General features: G+C 35.9%; 1 protein-coding gene across 2 annotated transcripts in view; it reads left to right on the top strand.

Moving 5' to 3' along the window:
• Dip-C (dipeptidase C) overlaps positions 1-16258 on the top strand; it is an 894313-nt gene that overhangs the window by 403876 nt on the left and 474179 nt on the right. The window lies entirely within an intron of this gene.

The following is a 16258-nucleotide window of genomic DNA, read 5'->3' as shown; positions in this document are numbered from 1 at the left end:
AATATTTGTATATAATATTTGTGTATAATATTTGTGTATAATATAGGTATATGGTTTTACTTCTCATAAGAGTTTTGTTTTTCCACTTTCAGTGCTTTCAAATCATTACATATTTTAAGTGTTGTTGGGGTCAACGTCTCAACTCTCATTATAAAGGAACTCTAGAGTCTAGACATTACAGTTAATGGTGGCTTTTTATTATTTTATGGATCCAATTTATTTTATTTGAGTACATAATGTACCTAGATGTATTAATTATATGTGTTATATTTCCGCTGTGTCGACGATATCAGCGCCAACTCTAGGGAGAAAGCAGAATCTCACGCTCTAGCCGGCTTGAAGGTAATTGAAATCAGTCCGGCTACATCAAAGATACCGACGCGAAGTGTCCATTCTTTATAATCCCTATTCGCTGATGACCCTTCCACTGAAGTTGATATTTGCTGATGAACTGCATAACGGGTTCTATTTGAAGTTCTTGCATTATGTCCTTATTTTTTTATGATCCCAGCGATTATAAATTTTAGTATACCAACAAATTGGAAGAACTCTATGTCTCACACTAGTATTTATTACACCGTAGCGGACTGCAAAGAAAACAACTAATGCAATGTTGTACATTATTCTGTAATTTTGCTTCAAATATTTTCTACCAATTTCTTTTTTGCTATTTGATTATTTATTTGTGTATTTGTCAGGGATTTTTGTGTCATTATCTCGTTTAAAGTTCTTTTTGCATGAATCACTATGAGATTATAATTGTGTTTCGCCTTTTAATAACCGACGTTATGTTACAGTGAATTCCACACATTACTTACCAGTTACGTATTGGAATTTTGCGGTCAGAAATGCCTCTGAATTATTGTGTGCTATGTGGCTTTGCGAGAGAGTGCTATGAATGTAGGGACGCCACCAGATGCTCCTCGAAATTTAATTTAAATCCATAATAACTTCCTTAAATTTAATTTAAACTTATTAAACAGTTGCATTTTACTTACAGTCTCTCAAGCGTATCTGTATAACAATGCTAATGAGGATATTCGCAATTCTAATTTATTTTCTCAGCGTGCTTAGGTTAAATGAAAAGTATGACACGTTAAAAATATTACTATGGGGATGAAGTAAGAGATTCACATGGCATATCGTCTTCTAGAGCATGTTAGTATAATAGAAAGTTTATTACAATGCAACCTCCTGAATTTACAGGTTGCCAAAATATCAAGATGATACGATATTAATTGTAATAAAAATTAGTAATTTAAAATTAATATAAAATCATTGTATAAAATAAGCTACAACAAAAGTAATAATAATTTGCAATTTAAATGAAATTCAAATTTTCCCTATAAACCAGTGATGTCAATTGTTGCCCATAGGAGCAAATGCGCGCTTTAGAGCTCAGGAGAGTCTGAGCGCTTTACAGCGGAAAGGAAAGAGACAGACGAAAGTGGTAGTATATGCCGCTTGGTCGAGCTATATTCAGGGATGGCCAGCACTGATTCAATAGATAAAGGGAAGAGAACTTATTAAAACGGTATCCATGTTAATTTTTAGATTTGCCTCAGAAGTATAAGTGCATTATAAGAATGTAAGTTTTAATTTTAATGCTCTTTTTCACAAGTTTCATTTTTTATTCAAAAGAAATATTTTCTCAGCTTCTTTTGTAGAAAAGTGAACTTTTTAGATATAGGCCTATTTATTTAGTAGCCTTACAGAATGTTTTCGTAAATCTAATATACGTAAATACGTATTACTGAAGATAATGTATTGAAAATTTTGAAAATATTCGCATGGAAATTGTTTGTAAGGAAATGAATTAACAAAGCAACTACTGTTACATCATAAACAAAAAATACGTGCCCATGTGTTGTAAAAATGTAAGCTCTATAGCTTCAGCAGATTTCGAGAAATTAATTTAATATTCTGATGTTAGGAAGTTGCTAACCAATATCACCTTAAAAGCATAATGCGATAAGAGTTTTGTTATGGAATATAATTACACTTAAAACAGATACAGTACCTAGGTAACTTTGCTTTGTACTGTAATATTGTTTTGATTAGTTTATTGATTACTTTTATAAGGCTAAAGGTACCATCAATATAAATTCCAACTTATCATGTCATAGGCTACTCAATCTGCTTTTTTTTGGGGGGGGGGATATCACTTTCTTTATGAGTAATGTATTTCATCCATTTAGTACAATATAGTTCTACTACTATAGAATTTATGTGAATATTTCTTCTTAACTCTTTATTATGTTATCAACGTTTAAAACACAACTGCAATATTAAGAAATCAGTGTTAGTACTTTTGTTTTACAGACAATATAGATAATATCAAACAGAAAAAAGCCATATAAAAATGACATAAAATTTCACGTTCCGTTTGAAGGTTGTGCACCACTGTTTTCTTAATCCAACAGGCTGCTTATTCATATACACAACCCTTCCTCTTTCCATACTTAGCGCTTGATGCCCGCGCACGACGTCAAGGTCAGAAAAATGCGCTTGCTTCGACATCACTGCTATAAACTATTAGGCCTATACTAATTATTTTTAGTATATGCAAGAACTTCCTAATTATGATGGCTGTTCAACTTATAGGATGAAGTTGCTATATTGGCCAATAACGTTTAAGAACCGCCTTAAAATCAACCAATCACAGTTGTGTTTCTTAATAAGATGGCTCGTATAATACTTCACTGCCTCCTTTCTGGGACTTATATAATATCTGTGCGATAAAACTTTTTTCTAAGATTGTACCAAAAGTTATGTGTCGCACCTAAGTGAATTAAAAAACATATATATATAATAACTCTGTATGTAAAACTTACATAAAGTTACGACTACAACTTAGTGTAAATTTTCAGTTTAAATATTAGCGTTCTCGAGGCATGTATTGGGATGGCTTTGCTATTACAAATAACTATTTTATTATGTAAATTCGGCACGGAACAGGAATATTTTCAAAAAGAAATTGTCGTCTTCGTTACCGTTCTCAAGATAGTAGGCCTAATTTTTTACAAATGTTATACTAAATATCAAATTTTTAACAGATCTCATTCATTTTATTTTCCCTCTATGTTGGTAGTTCGAAATCTGTAGAAGGATCTGCAACAGTTCAAGTGACATGCTATAAACTAAAGTTTAACTTCTCTCTGTGACGTGTGAATTAAAGTACTTACGTAGTTAACTCTATAATTAACTTAGCTGTGATATGTAGAACCTAACGGTGTTACTTTGAGATATATCAGAAGTCACGCATGGCGTTTCTGCAATCCTGATTTTAAAATATTCCTGTAATTATAATAACATGTGACGAAGATTATTGTGGAATTACTTAATTGCCCAGTTGTAAACATGCTGTCAGACACGTTGAGGCTAGATGTCAGGAACGTAACATTACTAAGAGATTCAAGAAAGGAATTTATGCCTCGTTTCGCTATACTGCAACGTGAAGAATGAAGAAGAATGGTAATGGCAGAAGCGTGGGGAGAAGTATATACCTTCCGGCCTTCGGTATTTTTCTCAAGATGATGACGTACAGTATTTATATCATTATCATGTTCTTAGATCAAAGAGACGTGATCTTCCCACTTATTTTATTGAAAATGACTCGAGGATATATCCAACAACTGAGAAGGTTTTTCGCTTCGTATTTCTGTATGTTTGATCCACAACGTCCACGTTTTTAGTGGTTTTCAATTAATGACAATTCTTTATTTATCAACCGCAGAGATGTATTGGTTATTTTATTAATAACTTAAAGAATAATAATTAATTTTATAGATACTCTGGAATGTTATATTACTTACTTACTGGCTTTCAAGGAACCCGGAGGTTCATTGCCGCCCTCACATAAGCCCGCCATTGATCCCTATCCTGAGCAATATTAATCCATTCTCTATCATCATATCCCACCTCCCTCAAATCCATTTTAATACTATCTTCCCATTACGTCTCGCCCTCCCTAAAGGTCTTTTTCCCTCCGGCCTGCCAACTAACACTCTATATGCATTTCTGGATTCGCCTATACGTGCTACATGCCCTGCCCATCTCAAACGTCTGGATTTAATGTTCCTAATTATGTCAGGTGAAGAATACAATGCGTGCAGTTCTGCGTTGTGTAACTTTCTCCATTCTCCTGTAACTTCATCCCTCTTAGCCCCAAATGTTTTCCTAAGCACCTTATTCTCAAACACCCTTAACCTGTGTTCGTCTCTCAAAGTGAGAGTCCAAGTTTCACAACCATAAAGAACAACCGGTAATATAACTGTTTTATAAATTCTAACTTTCAGATTTTTTGACAACAGACTAGATGATAAAAGCTTCTCAACCGAATAATAACACGCATTTCCCATATTTATTCTGCGTTTAATTTCCTCCCGAGTATCATTTATATTTGTTACTGTTGCTCCAAGATATTTGAACTTCTCCACCTCTTCAAAAGATAAATTACCAATTTTTATATTTCCATTTCGTACAATACTCTCGTCACGAGACATAATCACATACTTTGTCATTTCGGGATTTACTTCCAAACCTATCTCTTTACTTGCTTCCAGTAAAATTCCCGTGTTATATTACGGCTTTAAAATATGTTTTAAAAAATAATATTCCTCTTTTGACGTTTTTGAAATTCTTGTTTAAATTTTTAAGTTTTTCGTTCTTATTTCCAAAAATTACAGAAAAACCTGACGCGATAGAGAAAATCTGAATACAGGCTCGGATCCAACAACCTTCAGTACCTAAAAGCAGTCATATGTTAGATCATCGTATTAAAGTTTTTCGTTCTTATTTCCAAAAATTACAGAAAAACCTGACGCGATAGAGAAAATCTGAATACAGGCTCGGATTCAACAACCTTCAGTACCTAAAAGCAGTCATATGTTAGATCATCGTATTAAATTCATTTTTTTTAATCATGAACTTTGCTAATTTTGACGTTTTTTTTTTTTTTTTTTTTTTTTTTTTTTTCATTTTTCTTTTCAGAATTACAGAAAAACCTGACATGATACAGAAAATATGAATACAGATTCGAAATCAGGACACTTCAGTTAACTAGAACCAGTAATTTTTCTCTTGTAGCAGAAAACATTTTTTTGATATGCATATTAGTGATTATTTGATCAGTAGGCTATCTGTCGCGGCGCTAAATAACCGATTAAAAATCACTGGTCAACAATGATTTTGTTAAATGCGCAATTTCTGCTGTTTCTTATGTAATGTCATGTGCTGATTCCAAAAATGAAGTGATAATTTTTGCACCATCCACAATTTTTTTTTTTTTTTTTTTTTGTAATTTTAGAAAATTGATTTATTTTTATTGCTGTATACAGTTCTTCACATGCTAATGGAAAGAAAATGTTTCAAATATTTCATTTTATTGCTTTAACAATTGGTCTATAACTTTAGATCATTGTTGCCTGTGAAGTCAGAATTCATAAAAATGAATTTTATTCCTCATAAGACTGTGAGAGTTATAGGCATCCAACAAACAAAACTCAGTGCGCAGAAACCAGCGGGCGTGACTGTCTCGCGCAGATGACGTATGCTCCCTTTCCCAGCATGCTCCCCGTCTCCAATCACACCACCGACACTATGCGCATGCGTACGTATTATCTTCTTGTGCTGAACTGAACATGTGTTATTGCTACAGAGTCAGGGAGTTACATAGCGTTCTATATTAAATATTAATTTAATTTAATTTAAATATTTAAAATTCAAATATGAGGACAGTTTCAGTGAAGATAGATACCGATTGTGACTTAGATGGAGACGATGTTGACATCTTGTAATGTTATATTCACTTAATTGGTTATTGTTACAGCTGCTCTTTGAGTGCACATGTCCTCAACCGTAGCCGTTATAGCTGTACCAGTAGCCGCTTATTAAAGAACCCGCCTACTGCAAGGGTATAGCATGCGCGGCGCGAGGAGTCTGAGCTGAGTTTTGCTTGTAGGATACCTATAATATTAATTCTCAGTTGAGTTGGAACTCAATCATGAAGCAAGTTTCATAACCCATGTTTTCTTTATCCTAATTTTAAGTGTGGTAAAAGTATCTTATAAAGTGAAATATACCTCGAAATACTGTGTAAATCACAAACAATTTTTGTTACATTTATGGTTAGTTAACTTTGAAAGCACATAGGTGAATTTTACTACACTAGTTAAAAGAGCTGACGAGTGTTCTTTTGATTGTAAAACAGATTAGGACAGGAACTGGGCCCCTGAAATCTGTTGTGCTCCATATAATTCTATTAGCCTAACTGTTTGGCTAAAAGGATCCCGTCATATGCCTTTTCCAGTTCCAATAATATGCCGGGAACCTAAAGATCATTCAACAGAATATTACTTTATAGGAACCACAGATCAGAAGATTACAGAGAACTTGTCAGCGAACTGATTCAGAACTATAACGTGATGGGGTATCATGTATCTCTCAAAGTAACTTCTTCGATCCTCATCTATTGTTTCTTACCTCAAAACCTTCAGGTAGTAAGCGACTAACAAGAGGAGCATTTTCATCAGGATTTTTCTGAAATGGAAAGGCGCTAGCAGGAAAAATTGAGCCCAAGTATTCTATCAGACTACTGGACAGTCGAAAGAGAAGTTTCTCAAGCCAAATATAACCTAAAATCTATTTCACACACATTTTAGATAAATAAATATGAGTTTAGGTAAAATGTTACAAGTATCAATACTAGAAAAGTCTGAATTACATATAATTACTCAAAAACCCTGGGTGATAGAAAAATTTTCAAAACCAGATCTGAAATCAGCACGAAAAATGCTATAAGAATAAACCATTCTTTATCTTTTAACAGAAAATATGTTTAATTTTGTTGACAAATGAAATTAGTACTAACATACTCTGTATAGTGCATTCACTTGGTTGTATGGATTATGCAGGTCCTGCAGAAATATTTTATTGGAGGTCATTGTCGTGCCCGGTTTTTAGCTCACACCGGTAATTCTGTTATGCCTGGTGAATTCCATCATCAGCAGGTATCGGTACATTTGCCAACAATGAACCGTCAGTGGAGGCAGCAGCGTCACTGAGGTATGTCTCCTGCACGTGAGGTGAAGGACCCCACGAAGACGCTTGCTTGTTTACTTGCCATAAACGGCCTGGAAATTTCGTGTCTGGGAGCCGGCCGAGGCGAGGGTTGGACGGCATTCCATATGTTACACGAGAGCATGTGATCAACACAGACTCACCTGACTCAGTCCCAGACCTTGATGACGCATTTCCCGTGGCAACGCGCCCGCACACGGCTTGTTTATGTTGCAATAATACAGCCAGATCCTGTAAACGTGGCTGTTCGCGAACTTTCTTCTGCGCTGTTTCAAATCAGCAGAAATACCTTGATTTCGACATGAACTCTTCGTTCTAGCCCACAAGAATATTTCAATCTCCGATTAGAATTTTCTTCCGACTACAATGATAAATCAGTACAATAATCCCACTCAGTTTGGAACGTAAACCAACCAAAATTTCAAACAGTGAGAGTGGAGCCAACCGGAAAATATTTCCTATTACGTATAATTGTCGTCCTCCTTCCTCAAGTCGTCTCTATACCTATTGTTGTCGTTTCGCTTCTTCATGTTGTTCTTCTACTTCCTCTTATAATTGCCTTTCTACTTCTTCCTGCTGTCGTCCTTTTACTTGTTTCACTTCTTGTTATAATTGTCGTCCTCCTTCCTCAAGTCGTCTTTATACATGTTGTTGTCGTTTCACTTCTTCCTCTTGTTCTTCTACTTCTTCTTGTAATTTGCCTTTCTACTTCTTCGTGCTGTCGTCCTTTTACTTGTTCCTATTATTGTTGTTATAATTGTCGTCCTACTTCCTCAATTCGTCTTTATACCTATTGTTGTCGTTTCGCTTCTTCCTGTTGTTCTTCTACTTCCTCTTATAATTCTTTCTACTTCTTCTGCTGTCGTCCTTTTACATGTTTCACTTCTTCTTATAATTGTCGTCCTACTTCTTGCTGTCGTCTTTATGCCTATTGTTGTCGTTTCGCTTCTTCCTGTTGTTCTTCTACTTCCTCTTATAATTCTTTCTACTTCTTCTGCTGTCGTGCTTTTACATGTTTCACTTCTTCTTATAATTGTCGTTCTACTTCTTGCTGTCGTCGTCTTTATGCCTATTGTTGTCGTTTCGCTTCTTCCTGTTGTTCTTCTACTTCCTCTTATAATTCTTTCTACTTCTTCTGCTGTCGTTCTTTTACATGTTTCACTTCTTCTTATAATTGTCATCCTATTTCTTGCTGTCGTCGTCTTTATACCTATTGTTGTCGTTTCGCTTCTTCCTGTTGTTCTTCTACTTCCTCTTACAATTCTTTCTACTTCTTCTGCTGTCGTGCTTTTACATGTTTCACTTCTTCTTATAATTGTCGTCCTACTTCTTGCTGTCGTCGTCTTTATGCCTATTGTTGTCGTTTCGCTTCTTCCTGTTGTTCTTCTACTTCCTCTTATAATTCTTTCTACTTCTTCTGCTGTCGTTCTTTTACATGTTTCACTTCTTCTTATAATTGTCCTACTTTTTGCTGTCGTCGTCTTTATACTTATTGTTGTTTCGTTTCTTCTTGTTATCCTTCTATTTTATCTTATAATTGTCTTCCTACTTCTTCTTGCTGGCGTCCTTCCCCTTGTTCCACTTCTTGTTGTCTTATTTCCTCTCATATTTGTCGACTGCCTCTTCCTGTTGTCATTCTGCTTCTACTCCTCGCGTCTCTTTTTGGCCTCTTTTCTTCTATTGTTTGTCATTGTTCTGTTATTCACATACCGTCTTTGTATATATGTGGAATATTCTGACCTGCTCCTGCTTGAACTACATTTCTCTCCACCCTCGTAGACTGATTCTCTCCTTTCTGTTGGTCTATAGTTTGCAACTAGATCTGATGTCATTTATGTAATGTTCATTTTCCACAGTTGGTTCTTTAACGACACTGTATCAACTACGAGATTATTTAGCGTCGATAGAATTGGTGATAACGAGATGATATTAGACGAGACGAGGCCGAGGATTCGCCATAGATTACCTGACATTTACCTTACGGTTGAGGAAAACCTCGGAAAAAAACCCAACTCAAGCGGGAATCGAACCCGCGTCCGAGCTCAACTCCGTAACGGCCTTAACCGACTGAGCTACACCGGTGGCTCGCAGTTGGTTCTTTCCACTTATTTGTGTATTCTGTTAATTTATATTTGTTTTAAACCAGACCAATGCTAATTCATGTTACATAATTTGTTTTATTGTTGTTACATCTCAGACAGACATCACCTCTGCTGTATGAATAATGTACATCCTTTTGTAATTATCCATGTTTCGCAACTGTCGGGTATTGCTGTTGACTCGAAAATTAAAATGAATTATATAATAGATGCTATTTATAACTTACATTCCTTATTCAATCAAGGATTTCTATTCAGGTGAACTATTTTTAAACGTACAGCTTCAAGTTTTAACAAGATGAATTAAAAATGAAGCATGACAGTAAAGTGAAGGGATAATAATCATACGACTCCTTGAAATGGTAATATTTAATGGGCTAGTAGCTCACTGTGTTGGGATTCCAGACTGACGTAACACTGAAGACCCCAGCGGCGTGCGATCAATATGTTGCGGTAATGGATTAATAAAGCGTGGTGTGAGCCAGTCGCACACAATGAAACAAAGGGGGCTGAGGCAGTTGTACAAACTCTTCGCACACATTTTCCACCGACGGTATCTATAGAAACAGTTAATTCACTCTTTTAAATCATTTATTCGGTCAGAATTTGATACAGATACTCTCTCATAACTCATAAACAGTGTCTATTTTGGAGCAAAATTGTAATTGGAGCGTGTTATGACAAGAAATGAATCCAATCTCCAAAGAAAAGGCCTTTAAATTATGTGGTATTGAGCCACCTTTCAGCGAGGTTTGTTATCTCTAGACAGTACCACTTTCTGGATTTTGATGCGAAAAATTCGGTGATATTCATTTCAACTGCTTCCAGGTTTTGGACATTTCTTCCACATAGGAAGTGTGCCTTGGATCGAAACAGATGGTAATCTGAAGGCGTAAAAATTGGAAATTTATCTTTTGAAGAGATGGAGAAGTTCAAATATCTGGGAGCAACAGTAACAAATATAAATGATACTCGGGAGAAAATTAAACACAGAATAAATTTGGGAAATGCCTGTTATTATTCGGTTGAGAAGCTCTTATCATCCAGTCTGCTGTCGAAAAATCTGAAAGTTAGAATTTATAAAACAGTTATATTACCGGTTGTTCTTTATGGTTGTGAAACTTGGATTCTCACTTTGAGAGAGGAACAGATATTGAGGGTGTTTGAGAATAAGTTTCTTAGGAAAATATTTGGGGCTAAGAGGGATGAAGTTGCAGAAGAATGGAGAAAGTTACACAGCACAGAACTGCACGCATTGTATTCTTCACCTGACATAATTAGGAACATTAAATCCAGACGTTTGAGATGGGCAGAGCATGTAGTACGTATAGGCGAATCCAGAAATGCATATAGAGTGTTAGTTGGGAGACCGGAGGGAAAAAGACCTTTAGGGAGGCCGAGACGTAGATGGGAGGATAATATTAAAATGGATTTGAGGGAGGTGGGATATGATGATAGAGAATGGATTAATCTTGCACAGGATAGGGACCAATGGCGGGCTTATGTGAGGGCGGCAATGAACCTCCGGGTTCCTTAAAAGCCAGTAAGTAAGTAAGTAAGTAAGTAAGTAAGTAAGTAAGTAATCTGAAGGCGCGAGATCAGAGCTATGTGCCGGGTATGGTAGAAGCACAGTCTAGTATATAGTCACGAAGCTTGAGTTGTGAGGGTGCCAGGAACAATAGAGTGTACCGGTACTATTTCTCATTGTCTGTAATGAGGCGATATTAGCGATCCTAGTGATTAGCAACTATCTATGGATGCATATGTACTACGTATGGAGCTTCGTGACTGTATATACTAGACTGTGGTAGAAGTTCGATTCCTCCAAATTTCTGGATTTTTTCAATGCAGCCATTCCGGGAAAACTGGGAATTCTAATGAAAAAGTTTTCGGAAAACGTATTATTTGACTTTCTTGTGTTAAATGTTACATTACCTCGTTAACATGTTTCAGCCTGCTATTGGCCATCTTCAGAACTGGTTGTTGGTCTTGGCGCCTTTTGTTTGTGTTTCCTGTGAGGATGTGTTTGTGTAGTGTAATGTGGAGTCAAAGAGTGTGTGTGTTCTGAAATTGAGTTGTGTGTTGAGAATTTCATTTGGATGTGTTTTTGTGTGTCTGTATATTTTACAAAAGGCGCCAAGACCAACAACAACCAGTTCTGAAGATGGCCAATAGCAGGCTGAAACGTGTTAACGACGTAATGTAACATTTAACACAAGAAAGCCAAATAATACGTTTTTCGAAGTGATATAGTGTTAAAAGTAGTGTAATCAAGATGTATAATGAAAAAATCTTTTTCAGAAATATTTCTGTAGTATTAGTGTAAGAGGTAGATAAGGGTCTAAATAACTTTATTTATTTATTTTATTTTTCTAATACTTGTAACATAAAATATAGTATACACAGACAAAATTTTAGCTCACCCCAAAAAGAGTAGAACTCGTACGGATTCCTGATTTTAAATTATGAAGTATATAATACAATTTGCTTTATGTCTACTACACAATAAGAATATATAAATTTGAATTTACAATTTTCCAATTTTTATAAAATCCGTACGTAACTTTTTTAATTTAATACTAGAACTATAGAATTGACAAGATTAGGACATTTGGAACAACTGGATAATACGCACGGCAGACCAATATCGATAGTCGACTCTACTCGCTGGCCACTAGTCACCGGGCCGTACCGAGCCGTATCAAACAAAATATAATCGAAATGGTGGTAGTCAAATTCGCGACTATATTCTTAAATAATTCACTCCACTAGTCAAGTTCAAGGTTTTATGTAGTACAACGGCGGTTTTTTGAATGCATTAAAAGAAAATGAAGATGTAATAAGATAATAAACTAGGTTATCACAAGCAAATTAACAGGAAAAAAGGTGTGTTTCACGGAATACAATTAAAATGACGGAAAGTAAATTTCCGGTTAATGTTCGCCAAAGCGTAAAGTACGTAATTATGACGGCGTTGCTGTTTTATTTCTGGCCTATAGAAAAATACCTAGCCTTTTACGAAAAAAAAATTTAAGGACTATGAAATTATTCACCGCTTTCATTATAGGCCTATTATTTTTTAACAATATTACGAATCAAAAACTGTCATATTATATAATTTTAACTACTACATGGACGAATCAAATCAAGCTAACCTAACCAAAGCTAACCTAACCTAACCAAAGCTAACATAACCTAACCTAACCTAACATAACCTAATCTAACCAAAGCTAAGCTAACCTAACCAAAACTAATCTAACCTAACCAAAGCTAATCTAACCTAACCTAAGCTAACCTAACCTAAGCTAAGCTAATCTAAGCTAACCTAACATAACATAACCTTCGTAAATGCAAGGCCTGTAACCGGAGCAAGAAGGGATCTCAATCATTTAATCTGCAAGTACACGCAAAAATAAATTCAAGTAAGGATCACGCTCCCACTGCATGAGAGGTCCGCGCATGCGCTACAGCAAAACTGTTTCTGTCCCGAGCCTCTCATCTAAGGCACTCGTCATAATTTACTCGCAATATTTACGCAAATACACATTGTCGCTAACAGTGGTGCTATCTCTCAATAATGTTCGGAACGAAGGAGGTAGACAGAGAGAGAAAAAATTTCTCCCGCCAACTACGCCACACACCAACGTCATGTTCTTATGTTGGTGACATTGTGTATTTACTTAAATTTGGTGGTAAACGTAACGGCACGGTTCAAAGTGACCGTGCTAATTCTCCAGTATAGCGGGACATTTAAATATAAAATTTGTTATGTATCTTAGGCCTAAATTACTACTATGATTAAATGCCGTACCAGTATTGCATTTTGGTTCAAACTATCATAAAGAACTCATACCTTTTGTTTTATAACTATAAGAATACAATTCGAAATTATTTCGATTTTATGTATGAATTTTATTAATACAATATAATATATTTGTCTTATTTTTAAGAATCTTAAAGTCTAGAAATAATTTTTTGAGATTGAAACCTTGTTTCCAGTAGTGCTTTAGAATGACTCTAATTTCAAACTTTATCGCCTCCATTTTATAAGTTATTCTTTGTATTAAAAATGGACGATTGTCATATGCTCACAATACGTAATAATGACTATAACGTACTGTAAACTGCATTGCCCAACTAAAAATAATTATAATCTTACAAGACACAAAATTAATAAAAACCGACATTAGCCTACATATGAGACGACCTAGTAATATTTCTATTTTTGTGAAAATAAAATATCAGTTAATTAAATAATTGGAATTATTCTGTCTATTTACAGTTCACTTAACTAGTAGAATTATCGGCATGCCAAACGGCAGTGAAAGTAAATTTGCTTCAGCTATGTTTTTGTTGGCCACAAATCCCGCTTAAAGGAGAGCATTTGCTTTTGGGACCGCTTATTCTTTAGAATGGATGTTTAGGAAAGCCAAATCATACAGCGCTGAAGGCATGCCGAGTTATTGAGAACGAAATTTGCATTTGATTCCATTTTAAGTAATAAAGAAGGTACCTCCCTCTAACGACAGGTAACTGCAGGCGGATATGTAACTTATGCATATGTGAAAGATCCCAATTTCGTGATTCATTTGTTCCATTCTGTGTTACTGTGAAATTGTCATAGATAATCTCGTAAGAGTTTCATCTTGTCGATTATTCGCGAGCTTCTAGTCAAGTGAATTACCCAGACAGTTGAGATATCACGTGATATTTGAATAAGACTATTTGGCGAATAATAAGAAATAAACAATGAAAATCATTCATTTAATTTTATGACCTCAAACATTCTCAAACATCTGTTAATTTTGTAATCACAGCTTTACTATAAATTTCTGTGAACTATGTTAATCGCAGTGACTTCTTCCTCTTTTTTACATAGAATTTATTATGACTCGAGGCTTGCCCGGATATTATTGCTTGCAGTGTTTACTTTGCATTTCCCTTTCTTTATTTAGGCTTCCCGGATGGAGCAATAAATGTCAAAGGTGTCAGCTGGCTTGTCCTCCAGTTCTTTGGTTTACTGTAGTTAAGTTAATCCGTTAATTAATTGTTCAGGCAGTCAGTTAATTTATCGGTGTGTCGATCTGTTAGTTGATCGGTGAGTCGACCAGTTATTTGATTGGTGAGTCGACCAGTTATTTGATTGGTGAGTCGACCAATTAGTTGATCGGTGAGTCGACCAGTTATTTGATTGGTGAGTCGACCAGTTATTTGATTGGTGAGTCGACCAGTTAGTTGATCGGTGAGTCGACCAGTTAGTTGATCGGTGAGTCGACCAGTTATTTGATTGGTGAGTCGACCAGTTATTTGATTGGTGAGTCGACCAGTTATTTGATTGGTGAGTCGACCAGTTATTTGATTGGTGAGTCGACCAATTAGTTGATCGGTGAGTCGACCAGTTAGTTGATCGGTGAGTCGACCAGTTATTTGATTGGTGAGTCGACCAGTTAGTTGATCGGTGAGTCGACCAGTTATTTGATTGGTGAGTCGACCAGTTATTTGATTGGTGACTTGACCAGTTAGTTGATTGATGAGTCGATCAGTTAGTTGATCGGTGAGTCGTCAATGAGTGACCAGTTATTTGATTGGTGAGTCGACCAGTTATTTGATTGGTGAGTCGACCAGTTATTTGATTGCTGAGTCGACCAGTTAGTTGATCAGTGAGTCGATCAGTTAGTTGATCAATCAGTCGACCAATTAATTAACCGGTCTGCCGATCGTTTAGTGATCGAGTTAACCAATTTGTTTTCGGTGAGTGATCAATAATTTATCGCTGTTTCATCCAGTAATAAGTTTATTGATTGATCTGTAAGTTAATTGGTTGCTCGATCTGTCGGTTGACTAATTATCGTTCTGCCCGTTAGTTAATTGACTAATCATTTGGCTCATTGTTGTGTTAGTCGTTTGGTTAATTGATCGGTCAATGCTTTAGTTGATTAATTGTTGGTTGAGCCGGTCGGTTGGTTAATCAGTTGGTCAGTTGGCTAGTTGAACAGGCTTAGAATTAATGAACATTGGGTCAATTGTTTATTCATTTGGTTAATCAGTTATTCATTAATTTAGTCAGTTAATCCTTCAGCTACTCGTGGAATTGAATCAGTGAGTTGGTTGCTCAAGACAGCTTAACCTTCATTACTTCAGCTGAGACATAGCAATGTAACTCGAGGGATATTTACGAGTGCCTGCAGATTCAGTCTTTGTTGTCTCCTTGCAGACGGCATCATGTGCCTCTCTGACGTCCACAGACACGAGGTACACTCGTGTCGAACTTAAAAATAGTTACCTACATAGCGTGTATTCGCGGAGGGGTGTGAGGCGTGAATATAAAGTTATTTGTGCTCTTAGTGCGTCGTTAAAATTAGTCTAACGCTAAATGTCTGTTTACACACGAGACTGTCCTCAACAAATAAGATCTCATGGCTTGACGTCTTTATCGTGCACTTTAAGAGATTGGGTCCTTTCTGTATGCGCTTTTGTAAGGATTATTAACTAATACACATTCAGGAGTAACTGGACTCTTTGGTCATGTAAAAACACGCAGGACGAAGGCAAGGATAGGACAGCAATCACTTTCCGTCACGAGTCCAACGAATATTTAGAGAGGCCATCATTTTAAGTAGGAAAATTTGGTGTGACTTTCCGAGGGCTAGACTTTAACATGATAGGTATGTTTTATATTTATTTATTTGCTTATTTACTTGTTTATTTGTTTGTTTGTATATTTATTTATTTTTCAAAATTTGCTTTCCTTCAAAATTCTGTTTTATGTGTGAAAAATACATTGCATAATATTTAAAGCGCATTTATGCCTTATCAGTTGCTGGGACGCCATTTTTAAAGCTCTGTTACACTTACTTACTTACCTACTGGCTTTTAAGGAACCCGGAGGTTCATTGTCGCCCTCACATAAGCCCGCCATTGGTCCCTTATCCTGAGCAAGATTAATCCAGTCTCTATCATCATATCTCACCTCCCTCAAATCCATTTTAATCTTATCTTCCTATCTACGTCTCGGCCTCCCCAAAGGTCTTTTTCCCTTCGGCCTCCCAACTAACACTCTATATGCATTTCTGGATTCG

The sequence above is a fragment of the Periplaneta americana genome, chromosome 5, assembly GCF_040183065.1.
Source record: "Periplaneta americana isolate PAMFEO1 chromosome 5, P.americana_PAMFEO1_priV1, whole genome shotgun sequence".
Classification (NCBI taxonomy): domain Eukaryota; kingdom Metazoa; phylum Arthropoda; class Insecta; order Blattodea; family Blattidae; genus Periplaneta; species Periplaneta americana.
The sequence above is the reverse complement of the archived record's forward strand: the minus strand, read 5'-3'. Positions and strand labels throughout refer to the sequence as shown.